The 24,346-nt window shown below is 39.8% G+C and overlaps 2 protein-coding genes across 3 annotated transcripts in view; one reads left to right on the top strand and one right to left on the bottom strand.

Moving 5' to 3' along the window:
- Positions 1 to 19,280, bottom strand: part of CYSLTR1 (cysteinyl leukotriene receptor 1) — a 28,252-nt gene extending 8,972 nt beyond the window's left edge. Inside the window, exon 1 of the mRNA XM_084790146.1 lies at positions 18,740 to 19,280. The gene's annotated coding sequence lies outside the window, so the exon portion shown is untranslated. The remainder of the gene's footprint in view (positions 1 to 18,739) is intronic.
- Positions 1 to 24,346, top strand: part of LOC311602278 (lysophosphatidic acid receptor 4-like) — a 118,834-nt gene that overhangs the window by 2,650 nt on the left and 91,838 nt on the right. The window lies entirely within an intron of this gene.

The following is a 24,346-nucleotide window of genomic DNA, read 5'->3' as shown; positions in this document are numbered from 1 at the left end:
AGTTACACTAGCACAAACAGCATTTGACTAATTTTATATTTCCTACTGGGCATAATATATAGTGCATTTTAAATATTGATTCATTTGCATTAACCTATTTTCTGTATCATTTTCTTGTGCATTTTCAAAATGAGAGGGAATTCTTGTATGGTTAAAGACGGTGATTGGAAACTTAAAGTACTAGGTGCCAGCAGACCTCATTCATACCTCAAGCTGTGGTGGTTGATTAATTAAGTGATTTTTGGAAAAATCACTTCCTCTCTGTCAAACCTTCACTTATTTGTAATACAATAGGGTTAGATTTTATGACCTTTAAAGTTCCTTCTAATTTATCATTCAATAAATCTCCAAAGATCAGGGCTATTCTTTTTTCCTTGAAAGCATATAATATAAGTGATGTATAGCTGCAAAGAAGTACATAGACATAAATTGTCTATAAGATTGGCTGTGTTTAGAATGTAATAAGCTTGGCCAGGCCCTCTAAAGGCAGCATGATAATTCTAGATATGACTCTGTTTTCCAAACTAATTGAATATTATTATGATTAGAAGTTGCTCTACTTTCCAGGGCTCACAGATTCTCCTCTATGCTCTTACTCCTTTTAAAGTTACATTTCCCGTTTTGATAGTACATAGTTTCATATGAAAATAGCTTCAATAACTCATACTCATATATATGTTGTATATTTCTATACAATGAACTTTCTAAAACATACTACACAATTACATACACTTAGTCTATAAACTTGTGGATAATGCTGTAAAGTAAATGTCATTGGTAGCCTAGTTTCACATTTGGGAATACTGAGGCAAGGAGAAACACCTAGCCTTGGAGTTTACTAAATTCTGAAGTTATTGTTGTATGTTCCTTTTAATTTTGGGGGGGGATTTTTTAAAATTAATTTATTCATATTACATCTCAGTTGTTAGCCCATCCCATGTATCCTCCCATTCCTCCCTTCCTCCCACTTCCCCCCTACTCCCCTCCCCTCCCCTAAGTCTGTGTCTGAGGGGGACCTCCTCCCCCTGTATATGCTCATATGGTATCAAGTCTCTCCTTGGTGACCTATTATCTTTCCTCTGAGTGTTGCCAGGCATCTCCATCCAAGGGACATGTTCAAATATGGGGCACCAGAGTTTGTGTGAAAGTTAGATCTCCTTCTCCACTCAACAGTGGAGAATGTCCATCGGCTAGTCCGGATAGGGGTTCGAGGTTTACTGCCTATTTTTTCCTTGGCTGTTGCCATAGTTTGCAGAGGACCCCAGGGCCCAGACTCGCCTGTAGTTTTCCAGGACCCGCTGGATCCTTCTATACTACTCAGCTATTAAAAACAAGGAATTTCCAAAATTTGTGGACAAATGGATTGAACTAGAAATTGTCATAATGAGTGAGTTCACACAGAAGCAAAAAGAGCTAAATGGTATATACTCACTTATATCGAGACACTAGTCCAAGGTGTACGTCCCCATGAACATCTGTACCTACCAGGATAGTGGGTAAGAGGGGAGGACATCCTATTGAGACTTTAGGTGTGAGAAGTATGTTCCTTTTATAATCTGTATCAGGTACCCATCTTGATTGATTACATGGCTCCAGGGTTCCAGAACCAGTCATTTATCCACCCAGATCTTAATGGATGCCCGAAATCTGCTTTGCAAAGTTTATAAGAGGAAGATTTGGACTGCTGGGAAAGTTTGTCTTTTTCTTAATGTGGATAATATTTGTTCTCCTGCTTTTAATAACCTAAATAAACGAGTCCTTTCATTCTCAAGTAGAAAGCCTTTTTAAAATTTGTTTAAACTAAGTGAAATAAGTGATGTAAAGATCCCAAATTTCACTTAAGACAACTGCTATTTCCTGTGGGTTTTTGGAAAATTTTCTTAGTCTTCTGGGATCCAAAGTGTAGAGTTATTTTTTTAGACCATTTTTTAGTTCAAATGCCTAGAAGCAAGCAAACTTGCTCTCTTTTCCCTAGAGATCAAAATTGCCTTTGACATCTCTGCTGGTTGCCAGTTGGTGCAGACTATCTTTGAATATGTTTCTTGTAATACAGCAACACTATTTTTGATCAAATAAATACTATTAAAATCAATTTTTGTGTTAAAAATGATCATATAGTGTAGTCATCTTTCTTGATTGAAACTAGTAGCTACATGTATTCTATTACTCCATTCCCTGACCTTTGACTCTTCTATGCTGTGAATGTGATTGTCTTAGGTAGTTCATGTAAATGGAACAAAGTAGTGCTTGCCTTTTTGTGATAAACTTAGATTAGCTGACTTCACTTATCATAATGCCACCAGTATACATCCATGACATTAAAGTACCTTCTTGGATCCAGAGGGTCCTAGAAACCTACAAGTAGAACATTATGATAGGCAGATTTGGGCCCAGGGGTCCTGCTCAAACTATGGCACCAGCCAAGGACAATACAGGCCGTAGACTTCAAACCCTTACCCAGATCTAGCCAATGGTCAGAACATTCTCCACAGTTGAGTGGAGAGTGGGATATGACTTTCTCACGTACTGTGGTGCCTCATATTTGACCACGTCCCCTGGAGGGGGAGACCTGGTGGCACTCAGAGAAAGGACAGCAGGTTACCAAGAAGAGACTTGATACCCTATGAGCATATAGAGGAGGAGGTAATCCCCCTCAGGAACAGTCATAGGGGAGGGGAATAAGGGGAAAATGGGAGGGAGGGAGGAATGGGAGGATACAAGGGATGGGATAACCATTGAGATGTAACAAGAATAAATTAATAAAAAAATAATAAAAAAAGAAAGAAAAAAAAGTTCCTTCTTTTCTAAAGCTGAATTTTACTCCATTTTATGAATATACAGTCTTTTTTCAATGGAGGCTTTTAGTTATATTCTATCTTATTATTTATAATAAGTTCCTTGTTTTATGAAAGAAGACTGCTCTTTGCTATTAAAACTGGGATGAGTGCCAGTACAGTCCTCCACTAGCACAAATAATGCAGTCGGGTTTTTCTCCCTCTCTCTTTTTGGAGGAGGGGTTCAAGACAGGGTTTCTCTGTGTAGCCTTGGCTGTCCTGGACTCACTTTGTAGACCAGGCTGGCCTCGAACTCACAGAAATCCGCCTGCTTCTGCCTCCTGAGTGCTGGGATTAAAGGCATGCACCATCACCGCTAGGCTGCAGTGGAGTTTCTCACATTGGGGAAATCACAGGGGTCAGGACATCTGGAGTGCAATGGATGAGTCTAGCCCCAGGAAGATCATCTTCTTGATCATTGTATTTTCCTTGTCAGGCAAGTATGAAGACTACTTTTTACAGATAAGATAAACCACTCTTTTTTTTTAAAGAAAATAGAAAAATCTTAATTTTCTAAGTAAGAAAAATATTGACATAGAGGCAAAACTACAGTAGTCTTTGAATGAGATTTCTATACTTGGAACAAAGTTGCATCTATACTTAGCTATGTGATCTTGGGCAAGTTGCTTAAGCTTTCTGATATCCTGTTATTACTTACTTGAAAATAAGATAGCAAAACCAAAGGCAAGAATAGGTGTGTGTGTGTGTGTGCGCGCGCGCGCGCGCGCGTGCGTGCGTGTAAACGAGTATAAGTTGTGTAAAGTCTAACAAATTAGGAAGGGCTGGGAGTGGTGATGCACACTTGTAATCCCAGCATTTGGGGAGGCAGAGGCAAATGTATTAACTCCTTGAGTTCAAGGCCAGCCTTGCCTACAGAGTGAGTCCAGGACAGCCTAGGCTATACAGGGAAACCCTGTCTAAAAAAACAAGAAGAAGAAGAAGAAGAGAAGAAGGAGGAGGAGGAGGAGGAGGAAGAAGAAGAAGAAGAGAAGAAGGAGGAGGAGGAGGAGGAAGGAAAGAAGAAAGAAAGAAAGACAGGAAGGAAGGAACTAGGAAGGAGATCAATAAGAGAGGGTAAAAATAGGAGATGAGGAAGCATTAAAAAATTGGCTAAGGAACACATGGGGCATCAAAAACGAAAATAAACATCTAGCCAGATATGGAGGTGCATGCCTTTAATCCCAGCACTCAGGGGGCAGAAGCAGGTGGATCTCTGTGAGTTCGAGGCCGTCCTGGTCTGCAAAGTGAGTCCAGGACAGGCAGGGCTACACAGAGAGACCCTGTCTCAACCCACCCCCAAAATTAAAAAGGTGACAATGGAGCCCAATAGCAAACCCCAGGAGTGTAGCTGAAGGTTCTAAGGTGAAGGCATGTTTTTGTGGTGTTGAAAGAAGCTATTGAAACAGTACTTGGATTTTGAGGAATCCTGTAGAAGAGGGGGAGGAAGAATTGTAGGAGCCAGAGGGGTCAAGGGCACCACAAGGAAACCCACAAAAATCAACTAACCTGGGCTCATAGAGCCTCACAGAAACTTTACTGACAACCAGGGAGCCTGCATGGGGCTGACCTAGGCCCTCTGCACATAAGTTACGGTTGTGTAGCTTGGTTTTCTTGTGGAAATCATAACAGTGGGGAGCAGAGTGTCTCTTGCTTTCTTTTGGGACCCTTTTTATTGCCTTGCCAGCCTTAAGGTGAGGGGTGGTGTCCAGTCTTACTGCAACTTGCTATGTCATGGTTGCTTGATATCCATGGGAGGCCTGCCATTTTCTGAAAGGTAACTCAGGGGGAGTGGATGGGGGGAGAGGGGAGGGTGGGGAGTACTAGGAAGAGAGGAGAGGAGAGAAACTGCATTGGCATGTAAAAAAGTAATACTAATAAAAAAGAAAAAGCCACAAGATGCCACTGAAGAAGATTCCAAGAGGGAAGCTGACCGTCATTGTTTGCTTTTGGGCACTGCTGGTCTAAAGAAACAAACTGTAGCATATGTCCTCAAGGGTGGCAAAAACAGTAGTACAGGTAACATGTCCCTCGGGCATGCTTAACAAGTTAGCTGTTCATAGTGGATAGGGTGAATTGCAAGTTAGTCCTGTGGCTACATGAATAGATGACACATGAAAGTTATAAATTAAATTAACGTGTGCCAGGCTGAAATGCCTGTTGAAGCTTATCTAAATTACTCCAAACTGCTAGTTTAGTTAATTTTACTGAATGCACTGAGATCCAACTAAATTTAGGTTTATTTTCAAAAGATGTTTATAACATAGTCTCAAGATAAGTTTATGCTAAATGCTAAAATGTATTAAAAACAAAGTAAGCAGTTTTATAAAGACAAGCCAATTAACTTTGTCTAAAACTCCTCTCTCGCATAACAACCACATAAATTTAGTGTAAGTACATAGTGTAGTAATTTTGAAAATGTTTTTTAAGTGCCTACGTGTCTATGTTCATATTTTGGTTACTTTGGTTGAATCTATTTATGAGAAAAAGTATATCTTATCCATCTTAATGCTCTTAGCAAGGGGGGCTTGGGGCACACTTAGCATTCAGTAAGTGGTTCTGCTTGGCACTGAACTGGTAGCAAGGAGCACACTTGAGGATGATACCTGGTTCTTACTGGTCCACGAATAATATAACAACTGCATCAGCCTTAGCTATCTGTCTTATTTATATCTTAGACAAAGGGAAAGAATGGGAATCATGGAGGATATTCTCAGCTTGTGGGTGAAGTTAGAATTCTAAATGACTTTGAAAAAATTAAATAAGATAGGTGATGTTACTAAAGTTGCTAGCAAGTATATTTATGTAAGTTCTTAAATACCAGTCAAGAGTGCTCTGGTCAGAGGATGAAGGTTGGGAAGAGGAAGGAAGAAGAGCAGAGAGGAAAAAGAGAAGAGAAGGAGAAAAGCAGAAGAGAAGAGTGGAGAGAGAACAGGGGGGAGGAGGAAGGGAGGGAGAGGAGAAAGGGCAGGAGGTAGGTAGGTATAAAATGCAAACTTCAACTTGTTCATGAATCAGAAATGCAAACTTAGTTGTGATTAACAGCATACTCATCACACTTTCTCCTACTCAGAATCTCCTGATTGCCTGTAGCAAGAGTATAAGGCTCATTCAGTGACACTTTTTTGAAAGAACTGTGTCATCATAATTTCAAATTTGCTTCTCTAATGCATCTTCTGCTGTACAATCCTACTCAAAGAGTAATTGAGTGGTGTCAGGCTTCAAGATTTCATGAGAATCCAAGACCAAATATGACCATAGAATGAGTCATAAGGAACATAGAGGTAAACTTCCTCTTTCAGTGAATGGTAGTTAACAAAGAGACACACAACTGGACAGAGACAGAGGATGAGAGACATTGGAACACTTAGCCCTAAATAAAAGGTCTTCCCAAGACGTAGGGATCTATGCAGAAGAGATAGTAAGATTGTAAAAGCCACAGGTGGTGGTTGACTCCAAAGAAACACCTTCTTCCAGACACAATAGGATTGATGTACATACGGATTCACAGAAACTGCAACAGCATGTACAGGACCTGCATAGGCTCAAAGCAGATGGAGTCCCAGCCCTGAGAAAGGGGGGTGGACCCCAAGTCCCACCCCTAACCAAGAAGCTAACTGCTATTGATGCCTTCTGGGAAAGGGAAAATCAGTTTTCTCCAATGGAGTGTCATTGAGAGCTCCACCCACTCCAGAGTCTCCCGTTCTGCATTGGTATTGTCTATCTGGCCCACAGCCTCTGAAAGAACATGAAATTGAGTGGGGGAGGATCAGGAAGGAGTTAGGGGAGAAGAAAGAATGTGATCTAAAAATATTGTCTGAATTTTTCAATAAAAACAAAAAAAGGAAGAAAGCTATATTTCTACACACTGTCAGGTGAACGAGATCACTAAACAAGCCAATGAAAATGAAATACAAATGAGAATGTTGAAAAGAATCTCAGAGCTACTCAGTAAAAAGGAAGCTACTGAAAGGGGTTATAAAAACGACTTGATCCTAGAAACCTACAAGTAGAACATTATGATAGGCAGATTTGGGCCCAGGGGTCCTGCTCAAACTATGGCACCAGCCGAGGGCAATACAGGCCATAAACTTCAAACCCCTACTCAGATCCAGCCAATGGACAGGACATTCTCCACAGTAGAGTGAAGAGTGGGATATGACTTTCTCACATACTCTGGTGCCTCACCTTTGACCATGTCCCCTGGAGGGGGAGACCTGGTGGCACTCAGAGGAAGGATAGCAGGCTACCAAGAAGAGACTTGATACCCTATGAGCATATACAGGGGGAGGTAATCCCCCTCAGGAACAGTCATAGGTGAGGGGAGTAAGGGGAAAATGGGAGGGAGGGAGGAATGGGAGGATACAAGGGAGGGGATAACAATTGAGATGTAACATGAATGAATTAATAAAATAAAATAAAAAAATCTCTTGACCACACACAAAAACAAAACAAAACAAAACAAAAAAACCCCGACTTTGTGTTCATAAAAGAGGAAAAGAGACTGGAGTGGGGGAAGCTACAAGTGGGGAATCAGAGTAGGAGGAGGATGGAGAAGATGGAAAGAGAAGGATCACAAAAACATACTGTGTTCTAAAATGTTATAATAATATTTAACACTTTATATGGTAATTTAAAAATTTGACAATTATGAGGAAAGAGAGTCAAAATTGGAAGTCTCCATTGGGTTCCTTCCCTCAGAGATTGGGGAATCCTTCAGGAGATGGAGAAGAAAGATTATAGGATTCAGAGGGGATAGAGAACACCAGGAGAACAAGGCCCTCTGAATCAACTAAGCAGGACTCAAAAGGGCTCACAGAGATAGTAGCAGCAATCACAGAGCCTGTCTGGGTCTGCCTATATTTGGTCCTCTGCATATATGTTATGGCTGTTGGCTTGCTGTTTTGGTGAGATTCTTAACAGTGGGAGTAGGGGTATCTCTGACTCTTTTACCTGCTTTTGGGACCCTTTTCCTCCTACTGGGTTGCTTTGTTCATCCTCAATATGAGGGCTTTTTGCTTATCTTATTGTATCTTGCTTTGTCATGTTTGGTTGTTATCTCTTGGAAGTCTGGTCTTTTTTGAAGGGAAATGGAGGGTGAGTGGATCTAGGGGAGAGGGAAGGTGGGGGATAGCTGGCAGGAGTGGAGGGAGAGAAAACTGTGCTCAGGATGTATTGTATGAGAGAAGAATCTATTTTCTAAGAAAATGTTTGGAATGAGTTTGTTTTTATTCACAATTAGAGATAGAAGAGCATCCAGGGAACAGCTGCAGAAAGACAATAGCATTGTTGGAAATAGCAGAATGAATTAGTGTCCAAGTCTGGACACCAGATTCATCTGATGAACCTCTACCACAGCGTATGGTTAGGTTTCAGCTGCCTTAAGGTGTCTCACTAAACACTGACACATAAACCAATGCCAGGTAATGTGCAAGCCATGGCAATGGAACGAAGTGCTTCACAGAGCGTCACATAAGTGCCAAGGAGTAATCTGTGCATTTTGTTTCTTTTGGGTCATAATCTGGGAATGCCATTCACTAAACATTAGAAATTTCAAGTTTTTAAAAAGTTCTTGTTTCTCTTCAGTTTAGCCTGTTTTAAAGCACAGTCCAGTCTTATTACTTATCCCTCTCAAGAATGCTCAGTGAGCTTTTTTTTTTTTTTTTGGTTTTTCAAGTCTTTGTTAGCCTTGGCTGTCCTGGACTCGCTTAGACCAATCTGGCCTCGAACTCAGCGATCCTCTTCCCTCTGCCTCTGGAATCCTGGGATTAAAGGCTTGTGCCACCAATGCCTGGTGTGAGTTCTTAATTCAACTTGAAGAATGATGCAGTAGACAAAAGCATTGCCTTCACTTTCCTATTGTTTATTATATAAACAGCTTATAAACAGGGCCTTCCAACTAGCTCCATTTGTCTTTTGACTTCCATTCGTTTGCTCAGGCCACATGTAAAGTATTCTTTGTCCTCATTGATATCAGATGCAATCCAACCCATCTGTAAGCCAGTCTCGTAGCCTCCATAAAATACTTTTCTAACCCCTGGAGTGATATGCTAGTTATATTAAAAGATATTTTATTAGCTGTTTAATATAACTATATTCTCTGTTAGGTCTTTGAAAAACAATACATACACCCTCCCTATGAAGATTTTCCTGCCTTCTAGAGAAAGACGTAGATGTCTTAACAGCTTAATGTACATTACAGCTGCTGCAATGGAAATCTGTAGATACGCAGATAAACTGGGCATGGCGATTCATACTTCAAAGCCTAAAACTTGAAGAAGTGGGAGGATTGTGAGTTCAGCTCCAAATAAGTTACACAGCGACGTTCAAGCCAACCTGAGCTACATAGTAAGTCCTTATGTTAGAAAAACAAACCTCAAACAACACAAAATGAACCGTAATAAGACACTTTATGAATAGAATAGTGAATATGTGTTAGAAGATGCCTTCCCCAAGAGAATGGGAGGGCAGGCAGTGAAGAGAAAGTAGAATGAGTGAGGCACAGTGGTGCATTTGACTGAGATACAGTATAAGATGGGAGGTTGTTTGTATGCCTGTGTGTCTATTTGGATGTGTAGGCATCTGTGCTTGACAAGACTATGAGGATTAAAAGTGGGAAATCAATTTGGGAAAGGATACTGGACCAAGGCCACAGAAAGTTGATAAGGTATTATATACCATTCTAGAAAAGTTTAGTTCACCTAGGTAATGGTAAACTTACAACAGGATGCATACTGAGAAAGGAATAGTTACAAAGGACAAAGAAAATGTGCAAGTGTGGCAGCTGACTTATGGTTTACTGTAGCTGAAAGTGGGGACAGGTTCAATTATATTGCAAGTTCCTTGGAACGAGGGATTACATCTTCACAGTTTATCTTTCAACTGTTTAATTTCTTATTTTACTTTCCCAGTTTTGCTCTTCAGTGGTTAGTGGCATTTGCAACAGAAACAAAATGAATGGCTGGTTTACCATATGCCATGCCTTCAAAAGAAACATAATTATCGACTCGCATACAGACAATGTGTCCTTTGATACTTCAAGAATCTTCACTAGTTTGAGTTGGGGAGGGGCTTTGAACATGTGCCAAAACTGAAGCCTGGGGTTGGAAATAAGGTGGAGAGGACTTGCTCAACAACACACAATTAGTCTGATATAGTGACAGGCACCTTTTACCTCCAGCACTCAGGAGGCAGAGATGGGCTGGTCTATGTAGATAGTTGAAGGCCAGCAACTAATGAGAAAGCCAGCACTGGAAGGCAGCTGCTTATCATCCAACGGATCAGAGTCCACTGTCAATCAGAGCAATTCTACCACGCTGCTTCATCTATCCTTATTGTTTCTCTTAATATCACCAGCAGTGTATTTTGCAGATAGCTTATTGAGATTGTTAGTGTAGCCAAGATCTTCAAAAGGCCAGCATTTGTTTCTCTGTTCTTTTCTTTTTCTTTTGTTTTGAGACAGAGTCTCACTATGTATCTCAGGCTGAGTGTAAAATCAGAATCCTTTGCCTTAGCCTTCTGAGATTATACATGAGCATGACCATGCCTGGCTCACCTTTGAGCCACTCTTCTATTCTTTATTTTTCTTCTTTTGCAGTATTTATCAACTTTCATGTGGATGACAGAAATATCTTACCAACAAATTACTTGCTTAAATTTTAGTCTCTCGTTTCCAGCTATCTATTCAACTGCTATACATGTCATTTGACTTTTTAAAAATTTCAACCTTTTCAAGTTAGCCTCTCCAAGAGACTTCGGTTTTCTATTCATTATACAAGTTGCTTTTTCTGTTTTTGGAAACCGAGTATCTCTGTGTCACCCTGGCTGTCCTGGAACTCACTCTGTAGACTAGGCTGCCTCTGCTTTCCAAGTACTGGGATTAAAGGCATGTGCCACAACCACCACCTGGCTTTACAAGTAGCTTTCTAATTATGAGTGCATAGAATCTAGTTTTTTGTTTTTTTCAAGACAGGTATCTCTGTGTAGCCTTGACTATCCTGGATCTAGAGGCTGGCCTCTAACTCACAACGATCTGCCTGCCTCTGCCTCCCAAGTGCTGGAATTAAAGGCACGAGCCACCACACCCCGCCTAGTGGGTCACAAAGCAAGAGGCCTAGTAATGTTATTTGATGCAACATCACCCTTATCCTTCATCAAGGCCTGTTGAGTCTTATGTTGAAATACTTGATTGACTCTGTTTTATCACCTTACTTCAGAATCCTTATCTTTATTTCTTATCTGTTTGACATTTGAACAGTATATATCTTTTTGTGCCTCCACACAGCTTGAGGTGAGCCCGGGAGCTAGAGGCATCATTGCTTGTACTTCAAGATTCAGTTTGAATTTCTCTATGAGTACATCCATGTGCACATTTAGTACCCCAATCACTACACAGTAATTATTCTCTTTTTTGTGAGTATTCTTGTTTACATGACTAGTTAGGCAGATAATGAGTCCAGTAATGAAAGTGAATGTGCCTTATTCAGTTTTGCTCCTTTTTCTCCTAAGTGGTCAATTTCAGAGGGGTAACTATATTTTTAAGTGCTTTTTCATATTATATTACTTAACTTGCAAAGGTGGGTGTCTAGATCAAGGATCATATTCTTTGGGGGTGGAATTTGGGTGCCATTGCATAGGGATATAAATAATCGTGCGGAACTGGAAACGAAATGTGGATGCCTCTAGGATGGTAAAGGCTATTAAGATACTTGAAAAATGTTTAAAAGATGCAGAGGACCACGAATTCCAAAATAGACAAGGTCTGAGACTGATGAGAACCCGAAGAGCGGAAGATGTGTTTGACTGTGAGCCTGGGTGTGGCTGATAGTGTGTGCTTTTAAAATTGAAAACAGAAGAGATCAAAAGATTAAATCAGTAGCCGGATGCAGTTTTGTAATTGTTTTGGATTCAAGACTTCCTTTACCTTTCTAGTAAATGATGGTCTGTGCCTGTGTGCTGTTGGAGGGCTGCCAGCAGGGGTGGGGTAGCTAGGCGAGGGCCAAAAGAGAAGGGGAAGTGAGAGGAGGCCTGGAACTCAGGGCTCAGTCTCCTCCAACAGCTACTTCCTCCATTTTTTATGGATAGTGGCAAGATGTAGGTAATATACTTTGTGAAGGTGAAACTCTATGGAGCCCCAATTTGTTTGAGCAAGTTCCAAGTACCCTCTACTTCTCTATGTAGCTTATTACTTGAACATCAAAAATACTGTAGTGTTGTTAAGCTTGTAAGCATGAGGTCACGGAGGGCAGGAATTCTGTTACATTAATCTTTTGATAGAGCAACCACTGAGTAATATGTGTTGGATAGGTATCCAAACTAATAGGAAGATCAGCAAATATGAATGAAATCAAGTTTTTGTTTTGTTTTGTTTTGGTTTGGTTTTGTGTTTTTTGAGACAGGGTCTCTCTGTGTAACCTTGGATATCCTGGGCTCACTTTGTTCAAGGCTGGCCTTGAACTCACATCAATCCACCTGCCTCTGCCTCCAGAGTGCTAGGATTAAAAGCATGTGACTTCAGGCCAGGCTGAAATCAGGTTTTATTTCTGATACTTACTTTTACTGCCTAATCCCTTACTTCTCTCATTTTGTGCATACATTATCCTATTATCTGCACCAACAGCTTAGCCAGTGATATTTTGTGATTTCCAACCTACATTGACTCCAGAAGTGAACTCATCTAGTCTTCTAGCTTTATTTGCATGATGATGGATAACTCTAGCCTCGCCTGTATACCTGAACTGAAGACTCCTGTTTTAAACTGCTTTATTGCTTCTATTTGTATGACCAAGGGGGGAAAACCAAGCTTGAAACAGAGCTCCTTTTGTGCCATACTCATGTGCAGTGTTACTGCTGTGTGCTTATTGAGTGATGGGCTATTGATTGCTTGGAGCAAGATAACCTATCTTTCATAAGAATTTATCTATATAAAGTCAAGCTGTAGCTGTGATTCTTATGGTAATACAAGATCTTCTCTCAAGGCCAGAATGATATGCCTATCTTATCATTCCAGTAGATAGTTATTTTCTCTTTTGGTATTTCGAAGGCCATGGTTGGCAACATTCTCACTGCTATTGAGAGCTCCAGGTGTGCCGAGACTGCATGGATGACAATGCTCGGATGTTGCTTTAGCAGAGTTTCTTTTTGTTAAGAAGACAGGAAGCTCTGCTGTTGGATAGTTGGAATGCAAAGTCAGGACACGCTGAAGCTCCAAAGAACCTTAACTGGTGGCACTGCAGATGAAGATACTGAGTGTCCCATTGCACACAGTAGTCAGATCAAAGCTATGTAAGACCTAACCACAAGTCACAGAAAGACTACAGAGATCTTGAAGAGTGCATATGTGTGGGTTTATGTGATGATGGTGGGTACTTCTACCCCTAGATTGGGTGATAGAAATATATTAAAGAAAAATCTACATGCTTTTAAATATTTTGTAAGGACTAATTAGATGGCTCAGTGCCTTCCAGACTTACATAATTCTGTGCTGATCAACAACAATTTGGAATCCCATAAAACACTATGGCTATTGCATACAGCTAGTTCTCAGTCATGCTCTTAACATCTCAGTATTTGGATCCCTAAATTTTGGAAGCAAACTATCTGTTATCAAGGAGATAAGTTATTTATGTTAAAAAAGAATTCAAGTTAAGATCAAGCTTTTAATACCATGTGAAATGCTGGGACTTCGTAGGAACATTGGAACAAGTACATAGGATGTGTCAGAGCTGTTTGAGTGTTGTTATTGTTAGCCCAGCTTCATCGAGCCTGTTTTAGTTCATGACAGTACATGCATAATCCTATGCAAAAACAAAGGCTACTGATCTGACAGATGTAAAAGCTTATTAATCTTATGCTTTAAAATTCAAAAGAAATGTGATGTCAAATTTTATTCGCCACTCCTTTTTATTGAAACGGAATTGATGAAAGATAAAACAAAATAACAACAGAAACCCAGAAAACCAAGTTAAACAAACAGACAAAAAATACCCTGTGTGCCCGGAGACTCCTTACGTCTATATCTCAACTCTTTTTTTCTCTTCTGCTAACTCCTTTGAAGTGGGACCTCAAGTGCTTGAAATGTATCTATTCTATGGGTACTAAAATAAAAATAAAATGATATTTTGTTCATCACAAGGGAAACCAACACTGTGTTTAATTGTATAAGGGTTTATAATTTTCCTTCTGTTATGTCCCTCTTTATTCCTACCAGGTCCTCTCTCTGCTAAATCTTTCATGAAATTTTAAATATTTGTCCCCGTATGAACCTACTCACTTCTTGAACTTACAAGAAAAAGTGGCAGGGCCCAAAGAAAGGAGATATCTTCTGATAGCATGAGGTGGAACAGAGCGAATAAGCAGAGAGCATAAGACTTTGATGCAGTGCAAGCAATGTTTTAAGCAAGCACCTTCTACTAACCTATGAAGAGTTCTAAAAGGCAAAAGTAATTGTAATTTGAGGATGTTTTAGGACCAGGATTAATGTACTTAAGATGTCTGTATTTATCTAACTGAATTAAATGGCTTCCTTTATTGCCTTTTTGTAGGTATGAGGATATGCCACTACTTGCAATGAATCTGTCAGATGGTATGGCAGTTGTATTTCCTCACCGAGGACCAGAAATTTGTTACTCTACCTTGTGAACCAATCTTTTTTGTAGGGTTGAACAGTATGAATCGATTTCTCAGGTGATTGCTCTTGCTAGGAAGGCTTTTCTCACCAGTCCTTGAATCATACCACATAGATGTTCCCATGGCCAGAAACCCAGATGACTTTGAGGTAAGGGGTAAAAGTAGCTCTAAGGTGTTTGTATTTTAGAAAGGGACATGGCTTTAGGATGCTGTAGTGGGGTACATGTAGTGCATTCTGAATTTAATGTGAAAGTGTTATTTTGATATTAGCTTTTGATTGTAAGAATTAGCAGGTTTAGTGGAGGTAGGGTAATAAAAATGATAAGTAAAAAGTTTTTAAATGCTATTTTACTTTTTTCAGAATTCTCTTTGAAGCATACAGTTACTGTCATGTACTGCTAGTGGCAAACTTGGAGTCAGATCATACTAACAGGCCTTTGCCCTACAGGTGTGGTATAGAAAGTGAGACGCAGCTAACCCTACACTTTCCCACATGCATTCAGTTATGTGGTGCTTTTTTGTTTCTGAATTGAATGCACTTTAAATAAAGCCCTTTGGATGATGACTTGTTTTTTGTGCAGTTGCTTTCGCATGTGTCATTGTAATAGACTTGGGAAAATGCCCCCATCGTTGTCTTATGGCATTTGATACACAAAGAAACCAAGAAATACTGATTGATATTCAGTAACCTGTTAGAACACAGCTGGCTAAATACCAAAACCAAAGCTAGGTTGAACTCCTAGTTCTCTGGCCGAGATTCCTTTTGAGATCTGCTGTAGGAAAGCTCAGAGTAGCTACTGCAAGGCTGCAAAGAACTTACCAATTTAAGATGGAAGACACCTTGAGTTCAATATTGCCAATGCTTGATTATGTTTGAGTGTTTAATGGTCATTTTTGTGTTCATAGTGTGTATGAGATACCATGCTAGTTATTGATGGCTAGCTAGGTGTAGCTTAAAAATGAATAACTTATTTCCGAGAGGCTTCACTCAGCAATTGATGGAAGCAGATGCAGAGAGTCACAGTCAAACAACAGGACAAGCTCAGGGAGTTTTGTGGAGGAGTAGGAGGAAGGACTGAGGGACTCAGAGGGGGTGAAGAACATAACAAGAAGGCCCACAGAGTCAACTAACCTAGGCTCCTAAGGGCTCGCAGATACTGAACCAACAACCAAAGAACATGCATGGGCTGGACCTAGGCCCCCTACACATATGTAGCAGATGTGCAGCTTGGTCAACATGTGGGTCCCCTAGCATTGGGAGTAGGGGCTAGGGTCTATCTCTGACTCTGTTGCCTGCTTTTAGATCCCTTTGCCTATCTAGGCTACCTTGTCTGGCCTCAGTTGGAGAGGATGCACTTAGTCCTGCTGCCAACTTGAGGTGCCAAGGTGGGTTGGTATCCCTTAGAGGCTTCCTTTTCTCTGAGAAGGATAAGGGGGAATGGGGGAGGGAAGAATGAGGGTAGGACTGGAGGAGAGGAGGGAGGGGCCTGGGATCAGGTGGTAAAGCAATTAAATAAATAAATAGAAATAGTATTTACACTTAAAAAAAGAATTTTTGCATCCATGCTTACAAGGAAAATGAATAATCTATGAGAGAGAGAGAGAGAGAGAGAGAGAGAGAGAGAGAGAGAGAGAGAGAGGGTGTATTTGAGGAGGAAAGGGAAAATGATGTAATTGTGTTCTAATTTTCAAATAAATAAATAACCTAGTGCCTTCTCTCAAGACTTTTGGGAAGAAGAGCAATTATCTTTCTGTGGGTCACATTCCTATGGATGTCTCTTCTTTCTCTTGCCTGAAGATGTAGGCACTGACCATTTCAATCCTTAATTTGCTCACTGAAGATATGTTCTGAGATTTGGTTACCCATTGTTATCACACTCTGTAGATTTAGCCCTGGTCTCCACCTCTTATCTATCATTAGCTGGTCATTAATTTTTAATCAATATCAGACACTTCTCCTTGGATTCTTGCCATCGTCTCAAAATTAACAGACCAAAACAAGGAATCATCATGTCCTACATTCCCGCATTTATCCCAAGTTACCTACTGCTATAGCACCACTGCCCTTATTCTATGGGATTAATATCTTGGAGTTACTGCTCAGTTATTCTGACAATGCCTACTGCCAACCTAACTTTGAACTTTTATTCAAATTTCTTTCTGTCATTTTTCCACCCAGTCAGTTTACTGTAGCCAGATTAAGCTTCTTGGTGCACCCTGCAGGTGTTAAGTGCACCCCTGATGTTATTTCTGGTACCAGAATGGAAGTTAAATACTGCAGCATTTTGGTCATTTACCACAGGCACCCCTGCTCAGCATACTCCTAAGGTTTACCTTTTTTTTCTAAAGCCTTCTCCACTAAGTCTGTATTTTACTTTTGGCCTTATTTACCAATAAAAAATGACACCAGTTCAATTATCTCATATTGTTACATTCTTCATGTTTTATAGCCACAGCAGCACTGCAATTTCCCCTAAGCACAGGGACTATGTCTTACCCACTTTGGAGGTAAGACTTTATATTGAGCTTGAACAATACTTGCTTTACTGGATTATAATAAATTAAAGAAATTTCAATAGGAACGTGAAAAATAGTGAAATAGAAGTAAGAGCTATGGATGTAGCTCAGTGATAGAGTGGTTGCTGAGCATGCTCAGAAGCCTGAGTTCAATCCCTCCCCCTGCCAAATAAAAGTGGAAGTTCACAGAGAGAAAGAGCTATGTTAATTGAGAAATTATTAGTTACCATTCATGGTATCAAGACCCCCAACTTTGGCATGTCCCTTGAGTTCTTTCTCTTTAGAGTTCTTCATTATCACCCCATGGTACTCCAAAGACTAACATAATTAATTCCCTGGACATAGAAGAATCTTCTCAGACAGTTTACAAATGTATTGGAAGTTTGATTAAAGGAAAGAGGAGCAAGTATTGGGAAGTGAAAAATGATATCAGTAAATTAGGAAGACACTGACACAGCTGGTTCAGCCTTGCTCCAATCTGTACAATTTTCTGTTTTGGCTGATTGGATCATGGTCTAGATTATTTTTTTGTAGGACCTTGGTGACCAGCATAGTTAGGATTTTCAGAGAATAAGGAGAAGTATTTTTTTAAAGGAGATAGATTAAATATAATATTTTATTTTGTTTGTCTACTATGTAGGCACAGGTAGCTTTTAGTCACAACTGAGGTACTAATTATAAAATAATGATAGGAAATAATCTTTCAGTGACTTAAACTTGGTGCCACAGATATGATAAATTCAAAATTGTGTAGACACAAATTTCAACTAAAATATACGATGGTCATGGCACTTTATAAAACATTATAAAGCTATCATTCTTAAAACACTTTACAAACATGCCCTTGCTATCACTCTTAAAGCACTATACGAATACATCCAAGTTAGTTGCACTTTAAATATATAATACTTTGACTTCTTTGGTTTCAAAACAATTGCAGAGCTGGGGATTTAGAACTACTAGACTGAAAGAGGTAGTGCCCTCTAGTCCATCTGCGTACCACTGAAAATAGCGTCCTGACCGCTAAAAACAAGAATGCTCTTACCCCAAGCATTTGATTAAATCGTATGATTTCTTAGCTCTGTGTTAACCTACTGAGTTTAATACAAAGTGACAAAGTAGATAATAGGCATTTCTTCTACTTATCTGTAGTTGAAGGAGCTTTCTTTTTGCAGTCAGTTTCTAGCAGCACAGTGTGTTTCAAGGAAATTCCTTAACCTGTCTCTTTCCTCATTTACCAGAGAGAAGGGGTTGGGGGAGGGTAGAAGAACTATAGTGAGAATGAGGGAGAGGAGGGGTGGGGAGAAGTTTAAAACTGTGAAACTGCCTTGTGAAAATTCCAGCTCAGACTTCAACTACTTGCTTTACCGGCAGCAGTCACTGCACGTATTCTTTGCACATTTAGAGGCAGCGACCACTCACTGCATCATAGAGGCTTCACTGCAGCCTTAAGATGGGAGCTTACGGTCTATTTTGCATTTTTGGCTGAATTGTCAAAGTGCTGGAGGCTGGGGAGTGTCGCCTCCACTGTTTGCCAAGTTGCGCCTGCAGCAGAGGCAGTGAGCAGCGCTAGCTGACAGGCTGATTAGATGATCAGATCTCTGGCCAAGAACCACAGCAGAAAGAATTCAAACTAGCAGAAAGAACCCAGACTAGCAGCCTATTTTAAGGCAGATAAGGCAGAGCACTTATCCCCAAACGTTGAGCTATTTGGTAAAACCTGCCATCGGTTGAACTTTATGCCACACACCCGATTTCCTTACCTGCGGATTCCAAGCTTCACAGTTTAAGGTCCCTTTGAGTTTGCTCCCTGAAGCAAGATCCAAATCTTCAGGAAATCCAACCTGCTAGTCCCCTGGAGAGCTAACTCTGGGTGGTGAGCTGCAGAGTAAGTGTGGATACTCTGGATGGTCCACTCCATTCACAGGGCTCCTGCTCTTTAGGAAAGCTTCTTTTCAGGAGGAGAGAGGTCAGGGCATGGCACGGTCGTTAGCAAGTACGTGCGGATTGGATTCTTCCTCTTTCTTACTAGTTCTCAAACTGCTTAAACTAGAGTTTAGCTTCCCTGGTGCAAAGTGGGGGAAGGGAGGGAACAGAGAGGGAGGAAGAATAGAAACTGGAGACTTAGAAAGAAAAAAAAGAAAGAAAAAGAAAAAAGAAAGAAACTGGAGACTTGCAGGTTATATGCATAAATGAGTGTTTATCTTTGGCAATAGAATCCTCAGGAAGTCCCGCAGCTGCTCTGAGGTGGGACGTAAGGAGTGTGTGCTGTTCAGCTTCCTTCTCTCTGATTTTTATGACTGGAGGTTGTTAGGCTATTTGTAGGCGGGGAAAGATAATCCTAGCAGTATATGCTAATATAACTGGCATTATGTGAAACTTGATCTTAAGACATATTTCCTCCTTTCCTCTCTTTTCATACCCCTCCCCCATCGTGTGTGTGTGTGTGTGTGTGTGTGTGTGTGTGTTTCCTTCCTTCATGACATTTGTGATTCTACAAAAAAATTTAAAAGCCTTTCTTCTTTTTGGTGCCTTACATCCTAGGAGAAAAATGTCTCGCCGATCTACTGTGCACTCATTAATTAGAACCTTAGGCAAGATTTCGATGTTGAAAACACATTGATAGGATTATGAAGTAAACTGAGTAAATGAGCTACATTGATTTTTAACTATGAATGTCCTGCATTGGGATGGATATATATCCATATATGGATATATGTAAACATTTTGAAAACTAAGCCTCATTAATAACTAGTTGGAAGGACTCGCAAATGTCCTTATAACAGTCTAACAATGGCTTCCTGGCCTGTTATGGGCTACAAGAAAGAAATTACTTAAATTTTGTCTCTTTAGGTAGCAGATGACTTTACAGTCACTCTTCATCCTCTTCCACAGAAGATGTTTGGGGGAAAAGGTCGTCCAAGAACATTTAAAAGGGAAGATAACATCTGGATTCAAGAGCAGAGTTTAATCCTATCCTTGGGAATTTTACTAACTGGTATTTTAAACCAGTATTTCTTCAATGGAATTGGAATCCCCAGAGATCTAGAAGGAAGTTTATAATTGATACAAAACATGTACTTTCACTTATCCTCTAGTGTGTGTTGTTTACAAGCAGTTTGACTTATGGTAGAAGGGATATTTATATTCGAAAGAAAAGAGCTTTAAGACAGCACCACTTTAGGTGCAGCAGTAAGGGGTGTTCCCCTACTTCTTTTGTTGTGTCTCTTTTCATGAATGATGGGAGAGATGGTGTTTCACTCAGCCCTGAGGAGGCTTTGCCTTATATACCTGCTCGACTCTTACTGAGTTTTCTGTAATTGACTATATTCCTTTTCTCCTTTCCTCTCCTCACCATCCTTTCTTCTCCATCCAATTTTATCTCATCTATGTCCTCATATTTTCAAAAATGGTGAATTGGGTAGACAGACACTTCTCTGCTGTTATCTCTTCATTCTTTTTTTCTACATTTCCTAGATCTTTTTAGTTCCGATATTTTAAAAATGTCTAGTAGAGAATACCAAGTAAGGTGTGGCAAGGAAGATGAGGACTCACATATGTGTTAAATGAGGAATTTGTGTTAGTCAAACACCACTTAGGTAGAAAGTTAGGAGTTTTTAGTCATGTGATATTCACACAATAACTGTAATCCACCAGATCTACGAAGATCACACAAATTCAGAGCTTAAAGAGGCCTTAAAAATGATCTTGTTTAGATTTTATATCAATTTTAATTGAAACGGACATGACATAGCTTTTTTTTATTGTTTTCTTCAGGTGTTAGCTCATTGCTTTGTTTTGTTTGTTTAATAGATAGTCCTATTCAGCTTTCTCATATTGCAGATAAGAAAATAGAGCACAGGAAAAGAGGTTCCCACAAGATATATTTTGGCTTAAATCTAAAATGTCTCCTATAGATTCACCTTTAAAATTTTTATTTTTTATTATAGTTATGTTTATATAACATAATTGATGATAGTTTTTCCTCCTCAAGGATCTTCTCCAATTCTCTATGCTTCCAACTCCATTCCTTCTTTTTTTCTCTTAAGAAAACAGACGTGGAAATTTAAAAAAAGGGCAAAAACAAGGATTAAAACAAACTACGCAACTAACTAATGAAAAAAAGAAAAAAATGAAACAAAGAAAGATCATGAGAAATGTATACACACAGGTATGTAAAGCAAATAAAAAATGTCTTCTCATACTTCTCTCCAAAACATTACAATTTAGCTCTCCTAGTTGCTTATTTTGTGATATTACCAACATATTCCCTAACACACACACACACACACACACATACACACCATAAAAACACAAAATCAGAAACCATAATATACAAGCAAAAGATCAGTAGGAAGAAAGAAAGAAAGAAAGAAAGAAAGAAAGAAAGAAAGAAAGAAAGGCCCAAACAAAATAACATGAGATAAAGACAATCTACAAAAATACCTTTGCATTCATTTTGGACTGCTGGGCTTGGGGCCTGCCCTTCAGTGAGATTTCATTGGAAAAAAAAAAACCTAAGTTTTCCTTTTCGAGTCCTTGCTAATTGGAGATAGCTTCTGAGTTGGAGATGGGAGCTTGTGTCCACTTCCCCACCTCAGTGCTGGGACTCCTTCTATCTTGGAGCTATGCGGGCCCTGTTTATGTTACCGCTCTGTAAGTTCATATGTCTTGTTGTATCTGGAAGACACTGTTTTCATGGTGTCACCCATCCCCTCTGGCTCTTACACTCTTTCCTCCTCCTCTTCCACACTGTTCCCTGAGCTCTGAGGTGAGGGATTCAATGAATTCTCCCCATTTAAAATTAAGTGTTGTTGCTCATGAGCCAGTGGGATTTTAGGGCTCTGGAGCCTTCATGAACAGGATCCCATCAGATCTTTTGGTCACAGTGACGTAAAAGCAACAAGACCATTCATTCATCACAAAGTCAAGAAGTGTAATTTTTCCCTTTAGCACTGAAATTGTCTTACAAGTCAATACAAATGGTGCTCTGGGAAAATGGGTAAAATGCTACTACCACACCTGTAGAAACACACACACACACACACACACACACACACACACACACACACACACACACACAGGGTTGGAGGGGCATGATTCATCTATGGTTTTTGTTTATAGACAATGGGGGAAATCATTCTGGCTTTTGAAATATGGTCATCACCAATTAATTTCCTTCTTTCTGCTCTACTACCTAGCCTGTAGAAGGTATAAAGCATGCAGAGGTGTTATTTCTAGTGAGTTAAGAACAGTGTGACCACGTTAGACTGAGATTGAAAATCCTGATGAACAGAGTGTCACAGACCACTTAGGACAAATGATGCTGATTGTCCAAGCTGCTTCTCCGTACACTTTTCTATTCTGTTCAGGGTTATAGCTGCTAGCCACGTGCAGTCATTTAAATTTTAATGTACATCAATAAAACATAAAAATCTATCCTTGATTCACCCTAGCTACACTTCAGGTGCTCAGTAGCATAACCACATGTGGATGTGACTACTGTATTTTAAAGCAACGGTCTAGGAGTGTTATAACTAATACCTGGTTTGTAATGGAGGATGTCACTAGTGACGTCATATAAACAAATGCCAAATTTTCACAAAGAACTCAGATTTCTCTTTTTCAGTCAAGAGTAAACAATTTTATTTCTATCAACTATGTGCTTATTTTTTTATCTCAGGGTATATATGTGAGCACTACTCAAGGCTCTATGTGTGGGCATTGAAGGTTTTGGTGTGGGGAAGAAGATAATTGGTTAGTATGGATGAGGAAGGCCCTTTTTATAGTTCTTATTTTCTTCCTGATAGGTCCAGATGAAGAAATACACATTGTACTACAAATAACAAATTATGCAATATAAAAGCTATATTAATTATGATGATCTCTCTAGTTTTACCTTCCTTTATATAATGTTTGTCCCTGTGTCCACCTCGTGATCAAGGAGAAAGAAGAAGAGAGCTGGTTTGGTGGGTCATTTTGGTATCTGAGTCTGTCAGGTGCATGTGGTCAGAAGACTTGCAAATAACTCCTAGACCTAGGAATTAGGGTGTCTTAACTGGGGTTTCTATTGCTGTGATGAAAGATAATGACCAAAAGCAACTTGAGAAGGAAAGGGTTCATCTCACACACAGTTCCATATAATAGTTCAGCATCCAAAGCAGTGAGGGCAAATTCATCATCAAAACCAGTGAGGGCAGCTACTCAATCAGGCAGGAACCTGGAGGCAGGAGCTGATGCAGAGGCTGTGGAGGGGTGCTGCTTGCTGGCTTGCTCCTTATGGCTTGCTCAGCCTGCTTTCTTGTAGAACTCAGGACCACCAGCCCAGGGATGGCACCACCCACAATGGACTGGCCTTCCCTCATCAATCATTAATTAAGAAAATGCCCTACAGCCTTGCATACAGCCTAATCTTATGGAGGCATTATCTCAATCGAAGATCCCTCGTTGCAGATGACTCTAGCATTATGTCATGTTGACATAAAACTAGCCAGAACACAGGACTAATTGGACTTGCTTTAGTCTCAGCGTATGTTTCAAGAGGGCGACAGTAGGACTGGAATTAGGGAAAGACCTTCTAATGACTATGGATTTTCCTTAACTATAGTGCTCCTTAACATAGTGCTCCATAACCACTTAAAAATTTAAGTTTAGGTTTTTTTTTTTGAGAAAACGAAAGGAAAAAAAACCCAATAAATCATCTTGCTATAAACTCCTAGTAAACGTGACACTATAACTGAAGTCTACTGAGAGTTATTTTAGGAGAGTCTAAGTCTGTAGCTCCTAAAATTTCTTGATATTCAAAGTGACTTGGCATTACTTAGAAATTCTTTTTTTATGTGGCTCATGGCAAAAGTCCTCTCACAGATGGCTTTAAATTCAGATCTTCTGAAGAGAATAAGCAGGACTGAGTTGCACAGGGAATGCCACTCACTCTATGTGGGGGAAATTGTATGTTAAAATCATGCTTTGGATTAAACAATGATGGGCTGGGGAAAATGCAAAGTCTATCTTCCTGAGATGATGGACGCATAAAGGGGATGTAGAGAGAGAATGTGGAGATTTCAAAGCTTGCTTCCCATGGTCAATCAACAGCTAGGTTTAGGAGACACAGAACTTGGATCTGGGTTTTTGAGTTTCACTGTAACTCATGAATTTGTAGTCTTAGATTCCATTCCCATAGAATGATGGAGGTAGAAAGAACTTCCATAGAGGAAATTAAGATGTAAATTAGCTGTAGTGTTGTCATGTCTGATTGCAGACTAAATCTAGCCCAGTGTTCTCATATGGCAGCTGAAGACATGGTCTCCACATGCTCCCAAAATGAACTTTGCCATTCTTCGACAAGCTATTCTGTTATTGTGAGTCTT

Source organism: Acomys minous, assembly GCF_964271855.1.
Source record: "Acomys minous genome assembly, chromosome: 7".
Classification (NCBI taxonomy): Eukaryota; Metazoa; Chordata; class Mammalia; order Rodentia; family Muridae; genus Acomys; species Acomys minous.
The sequence above is the reverse complement of the archived record's forward strand: the minus strand, read 5'-3'. Positions and strand labels throughout refer to the sequence as shown.